This window comes from Notamacropus eugenii, chromosome 1 (assembly GCF_028372415.1).
Source record: "Notamacropus eugenii isolate mMacEug1 chromosome 1, mMacEug1.pri_v2, whole genome shotgun sequence".
Taxonomy (NCBI): Eukaryota; Metazoa; Chordata; class Mammalia; order Diprotodontia; family Macropodidae; genus Notamacropus; species Notamacropus eugenii.
The window spans coordinates 679878948-679902015 of record NC_092872.1 but is presented as its reverse complement, the minus strand read 5'-3'; the positions used below and the strand labels follow the sequence as shown (position 1 = coordinate 679902015).

General features: G+C 37.0%; 2 pseudogenes; both read left to right on the top strand.

Annotated features, from left to right (window-relative positions):
• The first annotated feature begins 2522 nt into the window (after positions 1–2522).
• On the top strand, positions 2523–3463 carry LOC140519641 (olfactory receptor 1f45-like; annotated as a pseudogene).
• Positions 3464–13861: 10398 nt separating this feature from the next.
• LOC140521158 (olfactory receptor 1J4-like) lies at positions 13862–14787 on the top strand (annotated as a pseudogene).
• Positions 14788–23068: the final 8281 nt, after the last annotated feature.

The window sequence follows — 23068 nt, the reverse complement described above, 5'->3', positions numbered from 1 at the left end:
CAAAAAAGAGACTGACCACTTGTCAGAGATCTTTTTGACAGAATTTATATATCTTATAAGGGGAAGGGGAAGGAAGACTAGAAAAACTGTAAGATTCCATCTAAATCCAAGATTCATATAATCATAGAAGGAATTAGAAGTAGAATACTAAATTAGAAAGGGACCCTAGAGATCATCTAATTCAATACTCTTTTTTGAAAAGAAAAATCTCAGGCTCTTACAGGGGTGGTGACTTGCCAAAATGATAATGAGTGGCCAAGTCAGATCTAGAATTCTAGTCACTTCCATGTATTAACATGAAAACCATAGGAAAGAAAAATAGAGCAGAGACATTATTCCACATTTATTGTTAATAAAGAGCTATGCGTATAAAATCTCAGAAGTTTATGAATTTGGTAAATATTCCCACCACAGTCCCAACTTAGAACTCCATTGGGACAGAAGAACCAGGTCCACCCTATCTTGTCCAAGGACCAACAGTCCCTTTTTCTACCTTGTCTATTTCAGGAAGAATTCCTCTGTGTGCTCAATTGTTGACTGGTTATGAATTTCCTATTACCTAGAGGAAAGAAAAAGGAATAACAGAGCCAGGATTTTAAGTGATAGTGCCTGAGATCTTTACAAACCTTCCAGGTAAGGCTTGGGAAAAAGTAACTAGAGCAAAGCTTCAAACACATATACACATGCACACACACACACACACACACACACACACACAACTCATGTTCAGACAGAAGTATTCACATTTAAGAGTATTGAATTGAGACAATATTAGTTCATAAGATCATAAAATTAGATCTTAGAACACATATTTAGAATTGATTGGGACCCTAGAAACCATTTAGTAAAACTACTTCATTTTAAAAATCAGGAATTGAGGTGCACAGAGTCTCAGTGATTTTTTTGATGTCACACATATACTAGATAGTAAATAGTAAAGAGCTGAACCTAGGTCACCAAGCTCTAAATCTAACTTGCTTTACTATTTTATACAGTTGTAACTGATAAAAAAAAAAAAAAAAAAAAAACTAAGGTTCATATTTGAAAAGCATTTTAAAGTGATCATTCAAAATAATACTTTTAGCTCATAAGTATAGTTAACCCCACATGTTACAAACCAAGGTTCATGGAGACTGAGGCTTACTCAAGGTCATAGAGTTAAAAAGCAGTAATGCTTATCAAATTAAATATTAAAATCTAAGTCTTCAGATTCAAAGTACAGTGTCTTCACTATATACCTCACTGTTCTTCTATCATATAGTTTGCTTAATTTAAAAAAAATTAGGAGGGTCACATTTTATTTAGTATGTGAACTTTTTTAAAACTATAAAATAACTTATCAAGTTGGTATGTTTGGCTGCTTCATAGAATGATAATGTTAAAATAAAAGGCAGCAGTATAAAATCAATAGTTATGAACTGAATCTCAACTAAATATCTACTTTGTGTATTAGGTCCAGGGAACTGAAGCAAATATCACTAAAAAAGTTTATCTGGCTATATTTAGCTACGTCTACCTACCTATTTGTCTCTCTGTCATCTATTCTTTGAATCTGAGTTTGTGAATTCATCATTTCATGAAATTATCAGAAGACAAAATTTCTTTGAGTGAAAATTTCACTTGGTTTTTCACTTCTATAACTTACATTCTGACGCTGACTAAGCATGTTTCCAAAAGAACTGGGGGATCAGCATGTTGCTCATCTCCTGATAAAATGGTGATATAATCAGAGTGCAAAATAAAGCATGTTTTTTGGACATAGCTACATGGGAATTCGTTTTGTGTCATTGTACATTTGTTACAGAAGTTTTCTTTCTCCTTTTTTCTATGGTTTCTGTGGAATGAAACAATAAGAAAAAGTGTTCATTGAAACAAATGATATGTAATTTAAAATAAAATTAAACATTTTGGGAGAGAACACTTATAGTCTTGCAGAGTCACCTGAGGATATACTAAAAGGTTAAGTACCTATAGTCACACAGATAGTATATATGAGACATTTGATTTAAGTAAATCTAGGGCTTCCTGACTCCAAGGCAGACTCTCACTATCAATAATAGCTTGCATGAATTTCAAGAAAAGTTCTTAATCATGAGAAGGTGAAGTGTACAAGTGTGAATAAGGGTGAGAAGGATGCAAAATTTAAATGTTCAACTCATCACAGGAATGTCACAAATGTATGTCCTTTGTGAATATTGTAAAATCTGTTGATATTATCAATTGCTAAGTGAGCCCATTATTTGTTTCTTCATGCAGAACAACTTACCTTACTTCTTTATTTATTGACTTTAAGTCAGTTCTGCAAGCATAACCAAATGCTCAGTTTCCTGATATGAGCATTTGAATATTAGTCGAAAAGGTTAGACTAACTAACTTTGCAGTTAAATACTACCAAATAAAGAAATATCTTAGATTGGGAAGCATGCAAGAAAACTAGTTCCTTCTACTTATGTGATTACTAATGTAACTATTTAAACTCTATTATTCTTTGTTTATGTACCTATATTTTTTCTCTGGCAGATATGAACAGAGAAAACCAAACCATTATTTCTGAATTCCTTCTCCTGGGGCTCTCCAGCCAGCCAGAACAGCGGCGAATTCTCCTCTGGCTTTTTCTGTGTATATTTCTTGTCACTGTGACTGGGAACATGCTTATCATGCTGGCCATTGGTTTGGATGCCCGACTACACTCACCTATGTACTTCTTTTTGGCCATCCTCTCTTTTGTTGACATTTGCTTTTCATCAGTTACACTTCCCAAGATGTTGTTAAACCACGTAATAAGAAGCAACTCTATCTCTTATGTGGAGTACATGATGCAGGTGTATTTCTTTATTACTTTTGTAAACATGGATGTGTTTCTTCTGGTGGTAATGGCTTATGACCACTACATGGCCATTTATTGCCCACTTCACTACACCACAGTCATGCACCCTGCCCTTTGCATCCTTCTGGTGGCCATATCCTGGATCATCACTAATCTGCATGCCCTCTTACACACCCTACTAATGGTTCAATTGTCCTTCTGTGCTGACAACACCATTTCCCACTTCTTCTGTGATCCCTATGAAATTCGAAAGCTCTCCTATTCAGACACCTACGTCAGTGATTTGATGGTGTTCATTGTTGGTGGGATGGTATTTGTCACCCCATTCATATGCATTCCATCTCTTATGTCTTCATATTCTCCAATGTGATGAGGATCTTGCCTACACAAGAAATACAGAAATTCCTGTCCAATTGTGGTTCCCACCTCACTGTGGTTTCCCTCTTCTATGGGGCCAAAATGGGCATCTATCTGTGCCCCTCATCCTCATACTCACCTGTGGACCCAGTGGCCACAGTTATCTTTACTGTGGTTTCACCCATGCTTAACCCCTTTATCTATTGCCTGAGAAATCAGGACATGAAGGCAGGTGTGCAGAGCCTGATTCTTCCAAAAGTGATTTTGCAAATGCCTTAGAATCATAGAACTCAATTTCCTTCAGGAAACATTTAGTATCAGGATGGAGTCAAGATGGCAGCATAGAAAGACGTACATACTTTAACTCTTCCCCCATAGCCCATAAAATACCTGTAAAGAAAGACTCTCAACAAATTTTAGAACAGCAGAAGCCCCAGAAAGTTGGAGTGGAGGAGATTTCCAGGCCAGGGTGACCTGGAAGGCTGATGGGAAAGGTCTGTCGTGCCAGATGTGGAGCAGAGCCCAGCCCAGCCTCAGCCGCATGACTCTGGGAGGAGCAGGACCAAAGCAGGCTTCTGGAATGAAATCCCTCATATTCAAGAACCAGAAGGCAAAATAAATATTGAAAGAATCCACAAATCACCTCTTGTAAGACACCCGAAAAAAGAAACTCCTAAGAATACTGTGGCCAAATTTCAGAGTTCCCAAGTCAAGGAGAAAAGATTGCAAGAAGCTAGAAAGAAATAATCCAACTATTGTGGAAATACAATCAGGATAACACAGTATCAGGCAGCTTCTACATTAAGGGATCGAAGTGCTTGGAATAAGATATTCCAGAAATCAAAGGGACTGGGATTAAAACCAAAAATCACTTCCTCAGCAAAACTGAGTATAATATTTCAGAGGAAAACATGGTCATTCAATGATATAGAAGACTTTCAAGCTTTCTTGATGAAAAGACCAGAACTGAAAAGAAAATCTGGCTTTCAAACACAAGAATCAAAAGAAGCTTGAAAAGGTAAACAGGAAAAAGAAATCATAAAGGACTTTCTAAAGTTGAACTGTTTACATTCCTGCATGGAAATATAATATTTGTAAATCTTGAGAATTTTCTCAGTGTTTGGGTTGGTGGAGGGATTATACACACACACACACACACACACAGAGAGAGAGAGAGAGAGAGAGAGAGAGAGAGAGAGAGAGAGAGAGAGAGAGAGAGAGAGAGAGAGAGAGAACAGGTTGAGTTGAATCAGAAGTAATGATATCTATAAAAAATAAAATTTAGGGGTAAGAGAAGAATATATTGGGAGGAGAAAGGGAGAAATGAAATGGGACAAACTATCACTCATAGAAGAGATAAGAAAAATATGTTTCAATGGAGGAGAAAAGGGAGGAGATGAGAGGGGAAAAGTGAAGCTTACTCTCATCACATATGACTTAAGGAGGGAATAACGTGATCACTCAAATTGGTATGAAAATCTAGATTACACTATAGGAAAGTAGGGGAGAAGGGGTCAAGTGGGATGATGGGGATGATAGAAGGGAGGGCAATTGGAAGAAAGGAGTAATTAGAAGGAAACACTTCGGGGAAGGAACAAAGTCAAATGAGAGAATAGAATAAATGGGGGACAGGGTAGGAAGGAAGGAAATATAGTTGGTCTTATACAACACAACTATTATGGAAGTCTTGTGCAAAATGACACATATATAGCCTGTACTGAATTGCTTGCCTTCTCAGTAGGGATGGATGGGGAGGGAGGAAGGGAGGGAAGTTGGAATTCAAAGTATTAGGAACAAATGTTGAGAATTGTGTTTGCATACAATGGGAAATAAGAAATATGGGTAATGGGGTATAGAACTCTATCTTGCCCTACAAGAAAAGAGAAAAGATAGGGATAAGGGAATGTTGGGGTGTGATAGAAGGAAGGGCACATTGAGGGAAAGGTTGATCAGAATACAAGGTTTTATGACCTGGGGCAAGGGGAGAGATGGGGGGAAAAACTGGAACTCAAAATTTGTGGAAATGAATGTTGAAATCTAAAAATAAATAAATAAAACCAAGCATATCCATAGCATAGCATAACAAAAAAAGATGACTGCACATAAACCTGTGAAAAAAATGAAAAAATGAAAAAAATATTTAGTATCAGCCAAAGTATTTTTAAGCACTTATTCTATATCAAGTCCTGTACAAGGAGCTGGGGCAACAAAGTCAAAAATAAAATTATCCCTCCCTCAAGAAATTTACACTTTATTGGAGTAAACAAGATAGATAGATAGATAGATAGATATAAATTAACATAAAACATACACAAAGGAAATATATATTACTTTAAAGGGGCATTAGAAGCTGGTAGATTCAGGAAAGCTATTAAGTTAAAAATGGCATCTGAGCAGAGCTTCAAAAAAAAGTCATTCTAAGGTTAGAATACAATATTTTACAAAACTTCTCTTTATCCTGAAGGTGAATTATTAAATATGGCTTACTTCCTATAAAAGTAAGTAATGCAAAGATGAGGGAGCATACAGGACAACTAGTGCAAAGGCATAGAGATAGAAGATGGAATGAGATGCATGGGGAATAGGATGTATGTTGGTTTGTTTGCAGTGTAGGGGGTGAAAAACATTGTGGAAAAACAGGTGGGAACATGATCACAATGGACTTGAAATACCAAGCCACGAAATTTGTCCTAGAACAAGGGTTATACACCTTTTTTTGGCATTCTGGTGAAGCTTATGGATCCCTTTTCAGAATAAAGTTAATAAATACATAAAATGCATAGAATTACAAAGGAAACTAATTGTACTGGACAAAAGGTATCAAATATATGCAAATATATGTCACGTATGAATATGTGTGTGTCCATATGTATTTTATCTATGGCAGGGCTCAAATGCCTATCCTAGAGGGAGAAGAGAGCTACCAGAAATTTTTGAAAAGGGGAATACAATAGTCAAAGCTTTGCTTTGGTAATATCTCTTTAGCAGTAGTTTGGGAAGATGTGTTGGAGACATCAGAAACTTGAGGTAGGAAGACTTTTCAGGAGGCTATTGAAAAAATCAGTATCAACTAGGGTCACAGCAATGGGAGTAGAGAAATGGCAATGGATGCTAGAAATATTATGGTGGTAAAATCAGTAACACTTGGTAACCAGTTGGATATAGAGAGGGTAAAGTAGAGTAAAGAATAAAGTATGACAACAAGTATGCAAACCTGAGTAAGTGAAGTGATGGTAATACCTTCAAATGATGCCAGTCGGTCAATAACCATTTATTAAATGCCTACTACATGCCAGGCACTCTGCTAAATGTTGAGGATACAAACAAAAATAAAAGATAGTCCTTTCCCTCAAGGAGTTCACAATCTAATGGAAGACACAATATTCAAACTGCTACGTACAAACAAGCTATATAAAAGTTAATTTAGAAATAATGAACAGAAGGAAGGCAATAGAAATAAGAGAGATAAGAAAAGGTTTCCTATAGAAGGTGAAATTTTAGCTGAGAATTAAAGGAAGCCAGGAAGGCAGAGATGTGAGAGATGGGTTGGACGAGGATATGGAGTTCTGCTATGGAATATATCGTTTGAGATCTACATCTTCCTATGCCTTTCTGCATGCTCCTGTTCTACCTGACCCTGGAAGACCTGTGTGTCACCTCCACCACAGTGAGCAGAGGTCTCCATGCCCAAATAATAGGATATCAGGCATACCTATGCAGCGTACATGACTCTGGTCTTCTTTGTTATGATTGCAAGCACCATGGACAGCAATGTTTTAGCTATATAGTAGTCTTTCCCAGTGAGGTTTCAGCAGGGTCTAAAGGCCAGGAGGGATGAAAAGACAGAGGCCCTGCAATGTAAATGGGGCAGGTTTCAGATTCAGAATAAATATTTCAGACTTTAGGAAGGGTCTGAAGCTTGAATAGCTTCATCATATGAAGAGATCAACAAAGGACCAGACTGCATTTATACTTTTGTCCTTAGCTACTCTTCTGCAATAAACAAGTTATCTTTCCAATGTTGATAAAAATTATTAGAACTTAACTGTTCTTTCAATAATCTATTCATTCTTTCAATTAACCCAGATGCTTGTTGTTTAATACAAAATATCTCTTCATTTCATCAACTTTGAACAGAATTCTCTACATCAATAAAATGACAAAAATTATTTTTTAATTATTGTTTTGAAGAAGGAGGATGATGAGAACGAGAATAAATAGGAGGAGGAGGAAAAAGAGAAGAAGAAGGAAGGAAGATGAAGATGAGAAGAAAAGGAGAAGAATGAAAAGGAAGAGGAGGAGGACATGACAAATATATCAAAGAAATGTAAAGATAGTTCAGAAGTCTAACTTTTCTGCACTGATGACAGCCCTAGAGGCATGAGACCAAGACTGAGTAAGTAGGATGCCTGGGTTCTCTACCCAAGACATGCAGATTGATTTCCCCAAGGTGATTCGTAATTGACTCACTTTCCCTCCTTGAACATATCTTCTTCCCACTAATCAGGAACAACTGGCCTTAGATCATTTGTGTTCCCCAGGGCCTGGCTGCACAGGAACTCATGCTCTCTTAATTGTGTCAATGAGATGGAAACACATGGGACATAGCTCATGGAAGCAGGCATGGCACTTCCCATGAGATGAGAACAGAATGAGGAAATCTTGTGTAGGAGACTTCTCTAGCACAAAGCCTCATTCTGTCTTTACCTAAACATCTATCCAGAGGGAACAAGGAAATCAACAATATCTAAGGGGGAGAAGGGAGGAGGGGGAAGAGATGATACCTAGACAGACATATAGTCTAATAACAACTGGTTCAGCTGAACCTTTCTGAAATATAAGATAAACTTATATTTCATTCATGATGCCTCCTAGATGAATTTTGTCTCTGAGTCTGACTGGTAATTAAAAGGTATTATTATCATCTTCACTCAGTTCGCCCATTCAAAAGAGAGATATGTTGGCAGCAGAAGAGTTCCACCCAACCCTATAGTCACAAATTAATGGCTCCATCTCCCCTACTCCACAAACATCTCAAGCATCTATGACTTCCAACATTTACAGGACTCCCATAGCCAACCCTAATCTATTTTCATCATTTCTGGTGGAGAAGGTTCCTGAATCCTCAACCATCTCCCCACTGTGAATTGTCTAGTATGGAAGAAAAGAAAAACGGAGGCAACGGAACCAAGTGGCTTGGCATTATTTATTTATTTACTTTAATTTATTTATTATTTATTTTTAAAATTTATTTTAATTTATTTATTTAAGTTTTCAACATTCACTTCGATTTGAGTTCCAAATTTTCTCCCCATTTCTCCCCTCCCCCACCCGAAAACGCCAAGCACTCTAATTACCCCTATCACCAATCTGCCCTCTCTTCTAATATCCCTTGCTTCCCTTATCCCCATCTTCTCTTTTGTCCTGTAGGGCAAGATAAATTTCTATACCCCATTACCTGTATTTATTATTTCCTAGTTGTATGCAAGCACAATACTCAACAGTTGTTCCTAAAACTTTGAGTTCCAACTTCTCTTCCTCCCTCCACAACCATCTACATTGTGAAGGCAAGCAATTCAACGTAGGCCATATCTGTGTAGTTTTGCAAATGACTTCCATAGTAGTCATGTTGTGTAAGACTAACTATATTTCCCTCCATCTTTTCCTGCCCCCTATTTTTTCCATTCTCTCTTTTGACAGTCTCCCTCCCCAAGAATGTTGACTTCTAATTGCTCCCTCCTCCCATTGCCCTCCCTTCCATCATCCCCCCCAACCTGCTTATCCCCTTCTCCCGCACTTTCCTGTATTGTAAGATAGGTTTCCATACCAAAATTAGTATGCATTTTATTCCTTCCTTGAGTCGAATGTGATAAGAGTAATCTTCAAGTTTTCTCTCTTACCTCTCCCCTTTTACCCTCCACTGAAAAGTCTTTTACTTGCCTCTTTTATGAGAGATAATTTTCCCCATTCCATTTCTCCCTTTTTCTTCCCAATAAATTCCTTTCTCATCCCTTAATTTCATTTTTTTAGATATGATCCCATCCTATTCAACTCACCCTATACTCTCTGTTTCTGTGTGTGTGTGTGTGTGTGTGTGTGTGTGTGTGTGTGTAATCCCACCAAGTACCCAGATACTGAAAAAAGTTTCAAGAGTTACAAAAATTGTCTTTCCATGTAGGAATGTAAACAGTTCAACTTTAGTAAGTCCCTTATGATTTCTCTTTGCTGTTTACCTTTTCATGCTTCTCTTCATTCTTGTGTTTGAAAGTCAAATTTTCTTTTCAGCTCTGGTCTTTTCATCAAGAATGCTTGAAAGTCCTCTATTTCATTGAAAGAACATTTTTTCCCTGAAGTATTATAGTCAGTTTTGCTGGGTAGGTGATTCTTGGTTTAAGTTCTAGTTCCTTTGACTTCTGGAAGATCATGTTCCACGCCCTTCGATCCCTTAATGTAGAAGCTGCTAGATCTTGTGTTATTCTGATGCCTCCGTTTTTCTTTTCTTCCATACTAGACAATTCACAGTGGGGAGATGGTTGAGGATTCAGGAACCTTCTCCACCAAAAATGATGAAAATAGATTAGGGTTGGCTATGGGAGTCCTGTTTCTTTCTAGCTTCTTGCCATATTTTGTCCCTGACCTGGGAATTCTGGAATTTGACTACAATGTTCCTAGGAGTTTCTCTTTTTGGATCTCTTTCAGGAGGTGATCGGTGGATTCTTTCAATATTTATTTTGTCCCCTGGTTCTAGAATATCGGGGTAATTTTCCTTGATAATTCCATGAAAGATGATGTCTAGGCTCTTTTTTGGTCATGGTTTTCAGGTAGTCCCATGATTTTTAAGTTGTCTCTCCTGGAACTATTTTCCAGGTCAGTTGTTTTCCAATGAGATATTTCACATTATCTTCTATTTTTTCATTCTTTTGGTTTTGTTTTGTGATTTCTTGGTTTCTCATAAAGTCATTAGCCTCTACCTAATGGAGGCTAATCTTTGAAGAACTATTTTGTTCAGTGAGTTTTGAACCTCCTTTTCCATTTGGTTAATTCTGCTTTTGAAAGCATTCTTCTCCTCATTGTCTTTTTGAACCTCTTTGGCCAGTTGAGTTAGCCTATTTTTCAAGGTGTTATTTTCTTCAGCATTTTTATGGGTCTTCTTTAGCAAGTTGTTGACCCACTTTTCATGATTTCCTTGCATTTCTCTCATTTCTCTTCCTAATTTTTCCTCCACCTCTCTTACTTGATTTTCAAAATACTTTTTGAGCTCTTCCATGGCCTGAAGCTATTGAAAATTTATTTTGGATATTTGGGATACAGAAGCCTTGATTTTTATATCTTTCCATTATGGTAAGCATTGTTCTTCCTCATCTGAAAGGATGGGAGAAGATATCTGTTCACCAAGAAAGTAACCTTCTCGTGTCTTATTTTTCCCTCCTTTTTAGGCATTTTCCCAACCAGTTACTTGACTTTTAGGTCCTTTGTCAAGAGTTGGGTATACTCTGGGGGTCTGTAAGGTCTCAGTTCCTCCAAGGTGGTACAATCAAGCATGTACACTGGTCTGGGAGCAAGCAAAAATTTTTGTGCCCAGAGTCTGAGTAATAGATTTTCTGCTTCATAACCACCTGGCCTCCAGTTCTGCCAAGCCAGCACTGGGGGCTGAGATTCAGATAGGCTGCAGAGACAGGGACACCATTCAGTGTGAGATAAAGGTCAGCTGCTCAAATCCCCCAGGAGTATTAGGTGGGGGCAGAGCCTCCACATGGGCCTGAGGTAAAAATCAGCTACTCAGTGCCCACAGAGGTTTTGCGATCCAACAATGGATGCCAGCTGCTGTGGGAGCTGCTGCTGCACAGTTCAGCCTCTGCCACCACCATCTGAGCCCAGAGCTACGAGAAGACCCTGCTTTGTTCTGGAAAGCTGAAAAAAACCCTGTCACTGACCTTTGGCACCTGTGGGTTGAGGGATCTGTCAACCGCTGCTACTGTGACTGGGGATTCCACTCCCAAGACCTGCTCTCATCCTCCTCCCAGAGTCCCAGCATGTCCAAGGCTGAATTAGGCTCTGCTCCACGTCCAGTGTGACAGACATGTCCTGTCAGCCTTTCAGGTCACCCTGGGCTGGAAATCTCCTTCACTCTATTGTTCTGTGGCTTCTGCTGCTCTATAATTCGTTGAGAGTCTTTCTTTACAGACATTTTATGGGCTGTGGGGGAAGAGCTAGTATATGTGGGTCTTTCTACTCTGCCATCTTGGCTCCGCCCACTCCATGGCTTTGCATTTTTAGTGAGATCAGAACATAGTGACCAGATAAGAGACTAGGGAGTGGGCATAGGAAAATCTATCTTGGATGTAGACAGAGACACACTCAGAAATTCTGAGATAAACTCACAGGCACATACAAGGACACAGACACATGTAAGGAAACAGAAACACAAACAGATAGCAACAGAAGTACACAGAGATAGACACAGACATTCAAGGGCACAGACCCAGAAATGTCCAAGTCTTTCCTTCTATTTATCTCAGCCCAGTTTCAGATTTCTGTAGGATAGCATTTCTCAGCCTATCATGTACCAAATTCCCTGAGATTTGTCAAGGAATGAAAAAACTTCTTCACAAAGATGTATTTACATATCAAATAGAGACACAAGGTCTAAACAGTAATGTCAACAAAGGTGATAAGCTGGATGAAATATCTACATTAAGCATTTAGTAAATAATGTCTGGAGAAGTCAATTATATTATTGAATCAAATTGTTACCACGTATGTTGTCAGTTTACCTTTCTCTTGCATTCAGTAATATATATTAAGTGTTCAGTTTGAAGTGGACGTTATTTCCCACCTCCCCCGGAGCCCCTGGGGTGAGAAATGTCTGTTGAGTTTCTAGGCAGGGTTGGGCCTAGTAGCCACTTTCTGTTGTTCCCCTTTGCCTAGGAGCCCCTTGGGCCCTTGTCAAAACTGTTCTGTGAGATATGTTTGATGTTAAAACCACAGAGCTGTACCAGGAAATGCCAAAATGCTTAAAAGACACACACTCCTTGTTCGGGGCTGTCTCCTCTGGGTCTTTCCATGAGGCAGCCACCGGCTAATGAAGATGCTCCCAAATTCTTAATTGACTCTTGCCTGTGCTTTTCTCGGTCCATCCATTTCAAGTTGGTACTTCATTCTAGACTCTACAAGGTGTATTCCTTATTCTTAATTGTTCCTTACTCTCAAAGAAGTTAGGAGCCCACTAGAGCCAATAAAATATGGACACCAGTAGCAATAATATAAGACAGGATGTTATAAATGCTAAGTTCACATGAGGGAGAGATAGTGCTTTTGTGTGGGGCTTGGGTTCATAAACATTATTGTATTATGCATCCCATTGGCAGTCTGATGAAGCCTATGGACCACTTCACTTTTAATGCTCAAAATAAAAGGTAGAGGATTACAAAGGAAGCCAATTATATTAAAATATAGCTATCAATTTTTTAAGTTCATGGACCCCTGGTAAACAATCCCTAGTAGAAAAGAATTACAGCAAGCTTTCTGGGAGTGATGGTATTTCAGCAAGATCTCAGAGCACAGGGATGGATTTCAACAAATAGAAATACAGAAGGACAGGGGGTATTTGGATGGGGAATCTTCTACATTCTAGGTGGAGGTAAGAACATGAAAAAAGTATCAGAGAGATTAGATTGTATTCAGCAAACAGGTAGGGGTGCATCTAGTTGAAGAAGAGGGTATGTGAAGGGATAAATGAGAGATAAAGTTACCCATCTTCACTTCTAGCTAGTAATCATGGATTCATAGGAATTACACCTTAGAAATAATGGAATCCAGGGACTCAAATTTTTGTGTGTCATGGATCCTTTTGCAGCCTGGGGAAGTTTCTGAATCTCTTCTCAGTATTTTTAAGCAAAATGTACAACATTATGAAGGAAACTAGTTATATTGAGAAAAATAGCCAGAAAAGGAGTACAAATATTTTTTAAAGCTCAAAGGAAGAAAAGTATAATAAGCATTCAATGAGTGAGCATTCACTGGAGCTAAGATTTTGTGAAGGGGAGTTATGGGAGATAAATCAAGAAAGGTACTTTGGAGCAAATGACTGAGTCAAAGAAGCAAAGTATGAAATAAAAGTGTCTTGTCGGCTGAGCGGATCAGCAAAAATCAAGCAGTTCAAAGGCTAACTGTTTGTTGTTGTTCAGTCGTTTCAGTCATACCCAACACGGTATGATCCCATTTTGGGGTTTTCTTGGCAAAAAGACTAGAGTGGTTGGCCATTTCCTTCTCCAGCATATTTTACAAATGAGAAACTGAGGCAAACAGTGGTAAGTCACTTATCCATTGTCACACAGCTAGCAACTCTCTGAAGCCAGATATGAACTCATAAAGATTACTCCTCCTGATTTCAAGCCTACTGCTCTATCTACTTTTCCACTTGGATTTAAATTCTTATTTAACTTTTAATATTGCTACAAAGAGGTGAATATAGTTAAAATAAGGATGGGCTGGGATTCTGGAGAGCTAATTTCTGGACTTTTCTCTACTATTAACTATGTTAACTTTGAATAAACCACTTCCCTGTTATTATCCTCAGCTTCCTTATCTGTCAAAAAAAAGAAGTAATTGATAAGATATTATACAAGGTTCCTTATAACTCTAACAGTCTATTTTTCTATGACTTTTATTAAAAAGATGAATAGAGGGAACCTGACCAGCATGTCAGATTTCCTCCTAATGGGGCTCTCCAAGTGGTCAGAGCACCAACAACTTCTCTTTCCACTGTTCTTGCGCATGTACTTGATCACAGTGTCTGGGAATCTACTCATCATCCTAGTCATATGTTCCAGTGTTCACCTCTATAGCCCCATGTACTTTTTCCTCGTCAACCTCTCCCTGTCTCTACCACAGTCCCCAAGATGTTAGTGAACATTTACACTCAGGTTCACAACATTTTTTATGTGAAGTGCCTCACTCAAATGTACTTTTTCACCTTGTTTGTTGGATTGGATGATTTCCTTTTAGGTGTGATGCCATATGACCTATACATAGCCATCTGCCACCCACTTCGTTACTCAATGGTAATGACCCCCAAAGTCTGCATCCAACTTGTGTCTGGGTTCTGGATTATCACTAATAGCTGTTCCTTGTTACATACTTTTCTAGTAAACCAGTTGTCTTTTTGTGCAGAGAACATAATCCCCCACTTCTTCTGTGACCTTTCAGCCCTTCTCAAGCTCTCCTGTTCTGATACTTTTATTAATGACCTGGAGATTATAATTGTGGGAGGATTTTTGGTTGGTGCCCCATTTGCTCCAATCATGGTGTCCTACATTCACATTATTTTGTCCATTATGAAGATCCCGTCCACTAGAGGCAAGTATAAAGCCTTTTCAACCTGTGGTTCCCATCTCTGTAGTGTATCTATCTTCTATGGGACCAATATGGGGGTGTATTTTCTCCCTTCATCCACCCATTTGGACAATTCAGACATATTATCTTCCATCTTCTATGCTATAATCACTCCAATGCTCAATCCCGCCATCTATAGTCTGAAGAACCAGGACATGCAGAATGCCCTGAGACTTCTTCTCAACAAGAGAACTTTCTTGTTCAGGTGACCCTTGCCTCCACGACCTGCAAGGAAAAGTAAACAGAACTAAGAGAACAATTTATGTAATGATCACAATAACATCAAGAAAAAGTATTGAAAGACTTCTGAAGTCTGATCAATGTAGTGACCAATCATGCAGAGGACTAAGGGTGAAGCATATGTCCCATCTCTCAGCAGGGCAAAGAAGTCAACATTTATTTATATGACTAACAGGGTCATTTGTTTTGCTTGAATATATTTATTTGCAAAAAAGAAGGGTCCACAGAGTGTTTAATTTTTATGTATGTAAATTGTAAAACATATTCTAATATTGTTATGAATAATTGAGTATTCATAAGAAAGATTGGGGTAGAAGTGAGTGTGATATGACTTTAAGTAAAACCATTTAGGAACAGCTAAAAAGAGTAATCATATTATACAAATGAGGTGTGAGGGGAAGAACCAACACAGAAGAAGTAGATGGGGAAGAAGGGCTGATAGTTCTGGAAACTTACTTTCACTGGGAATAGGTTCAAGAAGAGTGCAAAACAATTTAATTTCTAAATTGAGAAAGAAATAAAACACTAAAGGGGATAGGGAGAAGGAGAGGATAAGGGAGGGATCTTTGGGGGGGTGAAAAAATTGGTTAAAGAGGGGTATAGAAGGATATTTAGTTTAATGAGAATGGGCAGACAAGGGAGTGATCCTTGGAGGGAAGTTAGGTTAAGTAATAGGAGGGCAAGGTAAGAGGAAAGTAGAGGATTTAGGAAGGATAGGAAATAGTAGATATGCTCAAACATAAAGAAAAATCAAAAACAGAATTTGTTAGGGAAAGTATATGTCAAAATATACATTGTGTGTATTAAAGTGTATATGTATATATGTATATGTGTATCTATATAGCTGTATCTATACATAAATATATCTGTGCTTAATTTTAGCCTTCTGGGGTAGGGGGAAAAAGAGGCAAAAGAAAAATGTAAAAAGTGCACAGCAGAGAATGAAAGAAAATTAACAAGGAAGCAAAGAAAAGATGGACAACCTTCAACACAATGCAAAGTGTTTATTATATAGACTTCCTTGAAAAGAAACAGAGTGCTATATATTTTGAATATTCTCTTCTGTTCTGCTGTGCACATGATGTGCTTTTTTTCCTTTTCTTATTTTATATTTGTTTCAGTATTTAAGTTTGTAATATGTTTCTTTTTTTCTTAGCATTCAGTTTTGTCTCAGTAATTTTTTTTTAATTAAGATCCTATTCCTAAGGGTAATAATTGAGAAGTCACAGTAATGTTTAAAAAAAAGAGTATCACTTAAATATTTTTTTTAAACATTGAATGAGGGTGCTGATGCAAACACTATTGACAGCCATGCCCCAGTGTGAATAAAGTCATAGCCTAGACACCAGGGGGGAAAAAGGAGTAGCAGTTGCTCAGATGTGAGGAGATGGGAAGCCCAGGGTTCATAGATGGGAGGTTTCTTTGGCCAGTGTTCAACACAAACTTTAATAATGAGACAAAATTTTAAGCACACGGACAGCTGGGTTGCTAAATGTTAATATGTAGCACCAGAACTGAAAGCAACTACCACTGCCTTGTAAAGATCTATTTGGGTGGCTTGAATTAACTTAATTTAACTTGAATTCGATTTTTGGAAGAATAAAAAATTATGAAAACAAAACACTTGAATACAAAGTATGGGTTATGCAGAAACCCCTCAAATACCAATGTCTTTTGCTAGCTGCTCTTTTGAGACCTGAGAAAGAGAAATAAAAATCATAAAAGTGATTGATTTTGTATGGTTAAAATAGAGCTTTATATAATGTTATGTCTTCGTATCTTTCTGGATTTCATAAAGTCTATGCCTGTATTTGTGCTCACATGGTGCTCCAGGGAAAAATAGTTTTGAAATTATATTACACTTCATAATGGGCAGCATAATGAGAGTGATTTAACTTCAATATAAATTGTTTATTACTCTAGGCTTTTTTTCTTTATGAAATTCAGTTCATGCTCTGATCAGTTCTCTATTCTGCTTAAATAATGATTAAGTAGGACACAGTAATAGCTGGTCATAAAACTTTTTGATATGATAGGAAAATTTAAAAAACTGTTTTAATTTTGATGGAGTATGTGGTACTTCTTTCTGATTGAAATCATTCTAAAAACCTCTTCACAGAAAGCACAAACCAGATTAGCCCAACACCTCAGTGGAGCTGTTTCAGAGACAAAATCAAGAACACCAGATTTACAAGGCCTAAGATTTGAGATAAAATTGAACACTAGATGTTGGGGAGTCATTCCATACTATAAGTATTGAATCCCATTTTGAAATAATCCCCCTATCTGTATATGTGTGAAATGTCCCTCATCTGGGCAGCTATGTGGCACAGTGGATACAGTGCTAGGCCTGGAGTTAGGAACACTAATCTGCCTGAGTTCAAATCAGACCTCAGATACTTACTACCGGTGTGATCCTGACCAAGACACTTAATGTTATTGGCCTCAGTTTCCTCAGCTGTATAATGGAAAAGGAAATGTCAAATCGTCCAAGAAAACCCCAAGTGGGGCCACAAAGAATGGACACAATTGAACAAAAACACTGTTCATTCTTAAAGGTTAAGTAGTGCCATGTAGAAAAATATGTAGTTCTTTAGTATTTTTAATTTTACATTTTGATAAACAATTGAAGAAGCTTGCCGTGTTAAAGTTTATCTCAGAAAAAAACTCAATCTTTGTTTGAGGGTGTGGAAACTTACTATTTTCAGAATGCAATTAGCGGTCACATACATTTTATATTTGTGTTGAATTTTTATTTCAACAAAAAAGTACTGCAGTTAAAGCTATTAGAATAAAATCTCTAAACTATTAAAAATACAAAAATATTGAATTGGAGTTTGGACAGGAGAACAGATACTGTTCTCTTCAACATCATCATAATCAGAATAAAAAGGTAGCCAGCATTTATATAGTGCTTATAATGTGCCAGTTACTTTATAATTATTCTTATTTTATCCTCGCAGCAATCCTGGGAGGTAGATGGTATTCTTATCTTCATTTTACAAATGAAGAAACTTAGGCAAACAGAAACGACTTGCCCAAGGTCACATAGCTTGTAAGTGTCTGAAATTGGATTTTAAATCAGTCTTCCTGACTGCAAGCCCAAGATTTGACCCACCATGCTACGCTGCAGCTACAAAGTCAATAACACTTAATATGCCCTTACTTTCTACCAGACACCATAGTAAGTACTGAAGGTAAGATTCTTATAGGGGAAGATAATGTATAACACAAAGATGAAAAACTGGGAGCAGGGGAGGGTATAAAAAGGTAACTCAGTGCAGAGGCATAATGGAGGAATCCAGAATGAAGCTTGGTGAGAAATGAAGAGATGGCTGGCCTGAATACCCTGTTAAATGGAGGCTCTGGAAGAAAACATCCAATAAGAGGGCGAGGTCACAAGGGCTGAGTGTAATTCTAAATGTGGATTCCAGAGATGAAGTGATTTTCCAGTTATAGAGTTTTCTGGGAAACATAAACTGGTCATATTAACAAAAGAGCAAATAGAATATTTAAATAAACCTATCCTAGAAAAAGAAATTGAACAGCCCATAAATGAGATTCCTAAGAAAAAAAACATCAGAACCAAAAGGATATACAGATGAATTTTGCAAAACAATTAAAGATCAACCAATTCTTATGTTAAGTAAATTACATAGAACACTAGGCAATGAGGAAATCCCATCAAACTCCTTTTGTGAAATAACTATGGTACTGATACCAAAAATCAGGAAGAACAAAAATAGATAACAGAGCAATCTTACTAATGAGTATGGGTCCTACTTCTAAATAACTCTTAAATTAGGATCCTAAATCCTAAATAAAATACTAGCCAGGAAACTACAACAATATATAACAAAGATTATACATTATGACCAAGTAGGATTTATACCAGGAATGCAGGGCTGATTCAATATCAGGAAAACTATTACTGTGATTGATTATATCATTAACATAATTAACAAAAATCATATAACCATATCAAAAGATGCAGAAAAAGCTTTTGACAAAATACACCACTCATTCTTATTTTTAAAAAAATTTGAAAATATAGGCATAAATGAATTTTTCCTTAAAATGATAAGAAATGTCTGCCTCAACCATCAGCAAGCATCATCTGTAATAGGGATAAGCCAGAAACCCTCCCAATAAGATCAGACTTGAAAGAAGATGCCTATTATCATCAATAATATTCAATATTGTATTAGAAATGGTAACAATAAGAAAAAGAAACCGAAGGAGTCAGAACAGGAAACGAGGTAATGAAACTATCTCTTTTTGCAGATACATACACTTGGAAGTTCATAGAGATTGAACTAATAAGCTAGTTCAAAACAATAATATTAGCAAAACAGCAGGATATAAAATAAGCCCACACAAATCATCAGCATTTCTATATCTCACCTACAAAGTTCTGCAAAAAGAAATAATTCTTAAATAACTGTAGACAATGTAAAACACCTGGGAGTATACCTGCCAAGACAAATCCAGGAACTATATAAACATAATTATAAAACACTTTTTATACAAATAAACTCACATTTAAATAATTGAAGAAATGTTCATTGTTCATGGGTGGGCTGAGCCAATATGATAGAAATGATAATTCTACCTAAATTAATCTGCTTATTTAGTGCCATTCCAATTAAATTACCAAAAAATTATTTTTATTTTATAGAGCTAGGAGAAGGGACTAAATTTATTTGGAAGAACAAAAGATTAAGAATATCAAGGGAAATTTTTTAAAGTAGACAGGAGGTCTAGCAGTATTAGGTCTTAAACTGTATAATATGACAGTAATTATCAAAATTATCTGGTACTGACTAAGAAATAGAATGGCAGACCAGTGGAATAAAGGAGATGTGCAATACCCAGTAATAAATTATAATAAATTCATGTTTAATAAATGTAAAGATTTAAAATTTCAGGAAAAGAATTCATTTCTTGGTAAAATAAAATAAAATTATCAGGAAAACTGGAAAGTATTCTGGCAGAAACTGTGTATAAACCAATATCTTGCACCATTTACCAAGACAAGGTCAATATGGATACACGTTCAACACATAAAGGGAAATATCACAACTAAATTAGAAGAACAGAGAGCATATTACCGACCAGATTTATGGATAGGCAAATCTATAAATAAACAAGAGCTAGAGAGCACTTTGAGATATAAAATGAATAATTCTGATTATATTAAATTAAAGAGATTTTATAGAAATAAAAGCAATGTAGCCAAGATGAGAAAAAAGTGTATAATTAGAGGGAAATTTTATAGACACTTTCTTGAATAAAGGCCTCATATCTCAAATATTTTGAGAATTTTGTCAAATTTAAAAGATGAGTCATTCCCCCAATTGATACATGATCAAAAAATATAAATATGCAGTTTTTCAATGAAGAAATCAAAGTTTATTTATATATATGTGTGTGTGTATTGATATATTTCTCTCTCTCTCTCACTCTCTCTCTCTCTCTCTCTCTCTCTCTCTCTCTCTCTCTCTCTCTATATATATATATATATATATATATATATATATATATATATATATATAAATGAGTTAAAAACAATTTTGAGATACTATCTCACACCTATCAGTTTGGCTAAAATGATAGAAGGGGAAAATTAGAAATATTGGAGGGGACTGGGAAATTAATCTGCTATTGGTGGAACTGCGAACTGATCCTACAGTTTTGAAAAGAAATCTGGAATTATGCCCAAAGAAATATAAAACTATGAATATACCCTTTGAACAAGAAATACTGCTATTATGATGGTTTCCCAAGGTGATCAGGGAAAAAGGAAAATAACCTACAAGTTCTAAAATATTGTATCATCAAGGCAACATTCACAACAATTGTGGTGACTATGAAAATGCCAATGTAGTGTTCTCAATCGCAAAGTCTAAAAGACTTTCCATAGAGAAGGCAGAACAAAAACATTTATTTAGGTATCATAAAGCCAAATCCCAGAAGCAGAGAGCAAGCTCTGTCATAGTGACCAAGAAGTTAATAAATATGATTACCACAGCGGGCAAAGCCATTCCCAAACCTCCCCCCCACCTCTGCCAGGGTCTTCTCACAAGCAAACACTCATTAGCCTGAGCCTTGCTGTGCCTGCCTGCCTGCCTATGTCCTCTCCCCTCTGCCCCAACTGCACTCACTTCCTCCCAGTTCTGCTCCACCCTTCCTGTTCTACCTGTTCAATAAGCCCCTTCCACCACATGTGCCTCAGTCTCCCAGGTTATTTAAGCAGGTCACATGGGCCTATTGATGAATGAGAAAAATCATTCCATTTAAATTTGCTATTACATTCAGCACCAAGATTTTTCATATTCATTGCATAGGTTGGTCAGGCAACGGGTATCAACAGAATTTTAACTATGAAGGCAGAAAATAAGCATACAAAGCAATATATTAGGCAACTGATGTCAACAGAATTTTACAACATAACAGTGATCACACAAAACAAACACATAAAATAATATCTTAGGATGAGACTTGAGCACAAGCACCTCATCATTCCCACCTCGAACGAATGGGGCCTAAAATCTTGGGATAAGGGGCTATAATCTCTTCTTCTACAGATACTTCTTGCTGAAATTGGAGTTAGAGCTGCCCCTGACCCAAAAGGTGCCATTTGAGAAATCAGTTCTTTAGCTGGCATCTGGAATTTGGTCAACTTCAGTCCAGAGATGATACCGCCATTGTGGATATGAGATAACACACCGCTTAAGCAATCAGGTATCTGCAGGTAGATAAGCCTCTAGGAAAAAAATCTAGCAAACAAGTTTAACAGACAAAAAGAAACAAGGAGACAAAAACCAGAAGCACGATAGGTATAGGGTTAGCCATGCTTCAGAAGTCCATGAACCCATTATCATAGCTTCATTCATAGCAACAGACATGAGGTAAGGCAAGTTGGTAATCATCCTTTCCTGAATAAACAACAGTTATGGTATTATCTTTCCCATGTGCTATAATTTCTACAGTCTTTGAAATGTTATCTGGTTTCTGTTTTATCCATACTTTAACTCCCAATTTTATTCTATCAACAGAAGCCAATCCTCCGGTTCCTCTGATGGTTATTTCAGAAGGAGGATAAGTTTTCACTTGTTTCACAAGAAATAATAATCACTTGAACTATTCCATCATTTTTACAAAACTGCATTGGTTCATCAGCTAAATTTTGAAATGACACAATAATTTGTCCTTGATATTTAGAATGTATCCCTCCAGTTGATACATGTATTCCTCAAGCTGCTAACCCTGATTTAGGTAATATTCGTCCAAAACGATTCTCAGAGATTCTCATACATAGTCCAGTAGAGATTGTTCTTATTTCTTTCCTGTCCAACAAAAAGTCCCCTGAACAATGTAAATCATATCCTGTTGAACCAGGTGTCTCTGGATATAGTGCTAGGACATCTGGTCTCACAGTCCAATACTCAACATTTGAGATCTTATATGTTTGTTTTCTGATTTGCAGATTTGGGATCATCCTTCTGGCTACAGGTGTTCTTCCTCAATGGTCTATTATTCAAATTATGTAAAGCAATATTTCCAATATTCCAAAAAATTCTGATGTTGATAAAAGTTATTAGAACTTAACTGTTCTTTCAATAACCCATTCATTCTTTCAATTAACCCAGATGCTTGTGGATAATTCAGACTATGATATATCCATTCCATGTTGTTTAATACACAATATGTCTTCATTTCATTACCTTTGAAATGTGACCCGTTGTCGCTTTGAATCTGCATTAGGGTTCAATAATATAGACTTATAATAGCTAGAGAATTACAGGTGGTTTTTTTGGGTCACATTGTTATAGGGACAAGCCACTAGTATACCTGAATAGGTGTCAATAGAAGTATATATAAATTTGCATCCTTTATCTTGGGATAGGGGTCCAATATAATCTATTTGCCAAATTTGGGCTGGTACCTTTCCCCTTGCTATCTCTCCAGTTACCGCCTGAGGAACAGTTCATTCCTTTTCCAACTGACATGTATAGCATTCCTCTGCAACTTGTTTTAACAATGAATGATAGATACTAATACCTCAGTCTTGTGCCCACTGGTGTGTGGCCTGGACCCCTAAATGACCAGCTGTTTGATGGACCCATTTTGCTAGTACTGGATCATCAGTCAGTATCAGAGTAGAGACAATATAGTGAGTAGCAGTCTTCGCTAGTTGATCAGCATGGGCATTGCACTCACCTTCTGGCGTGGTGAGGGACACATGAG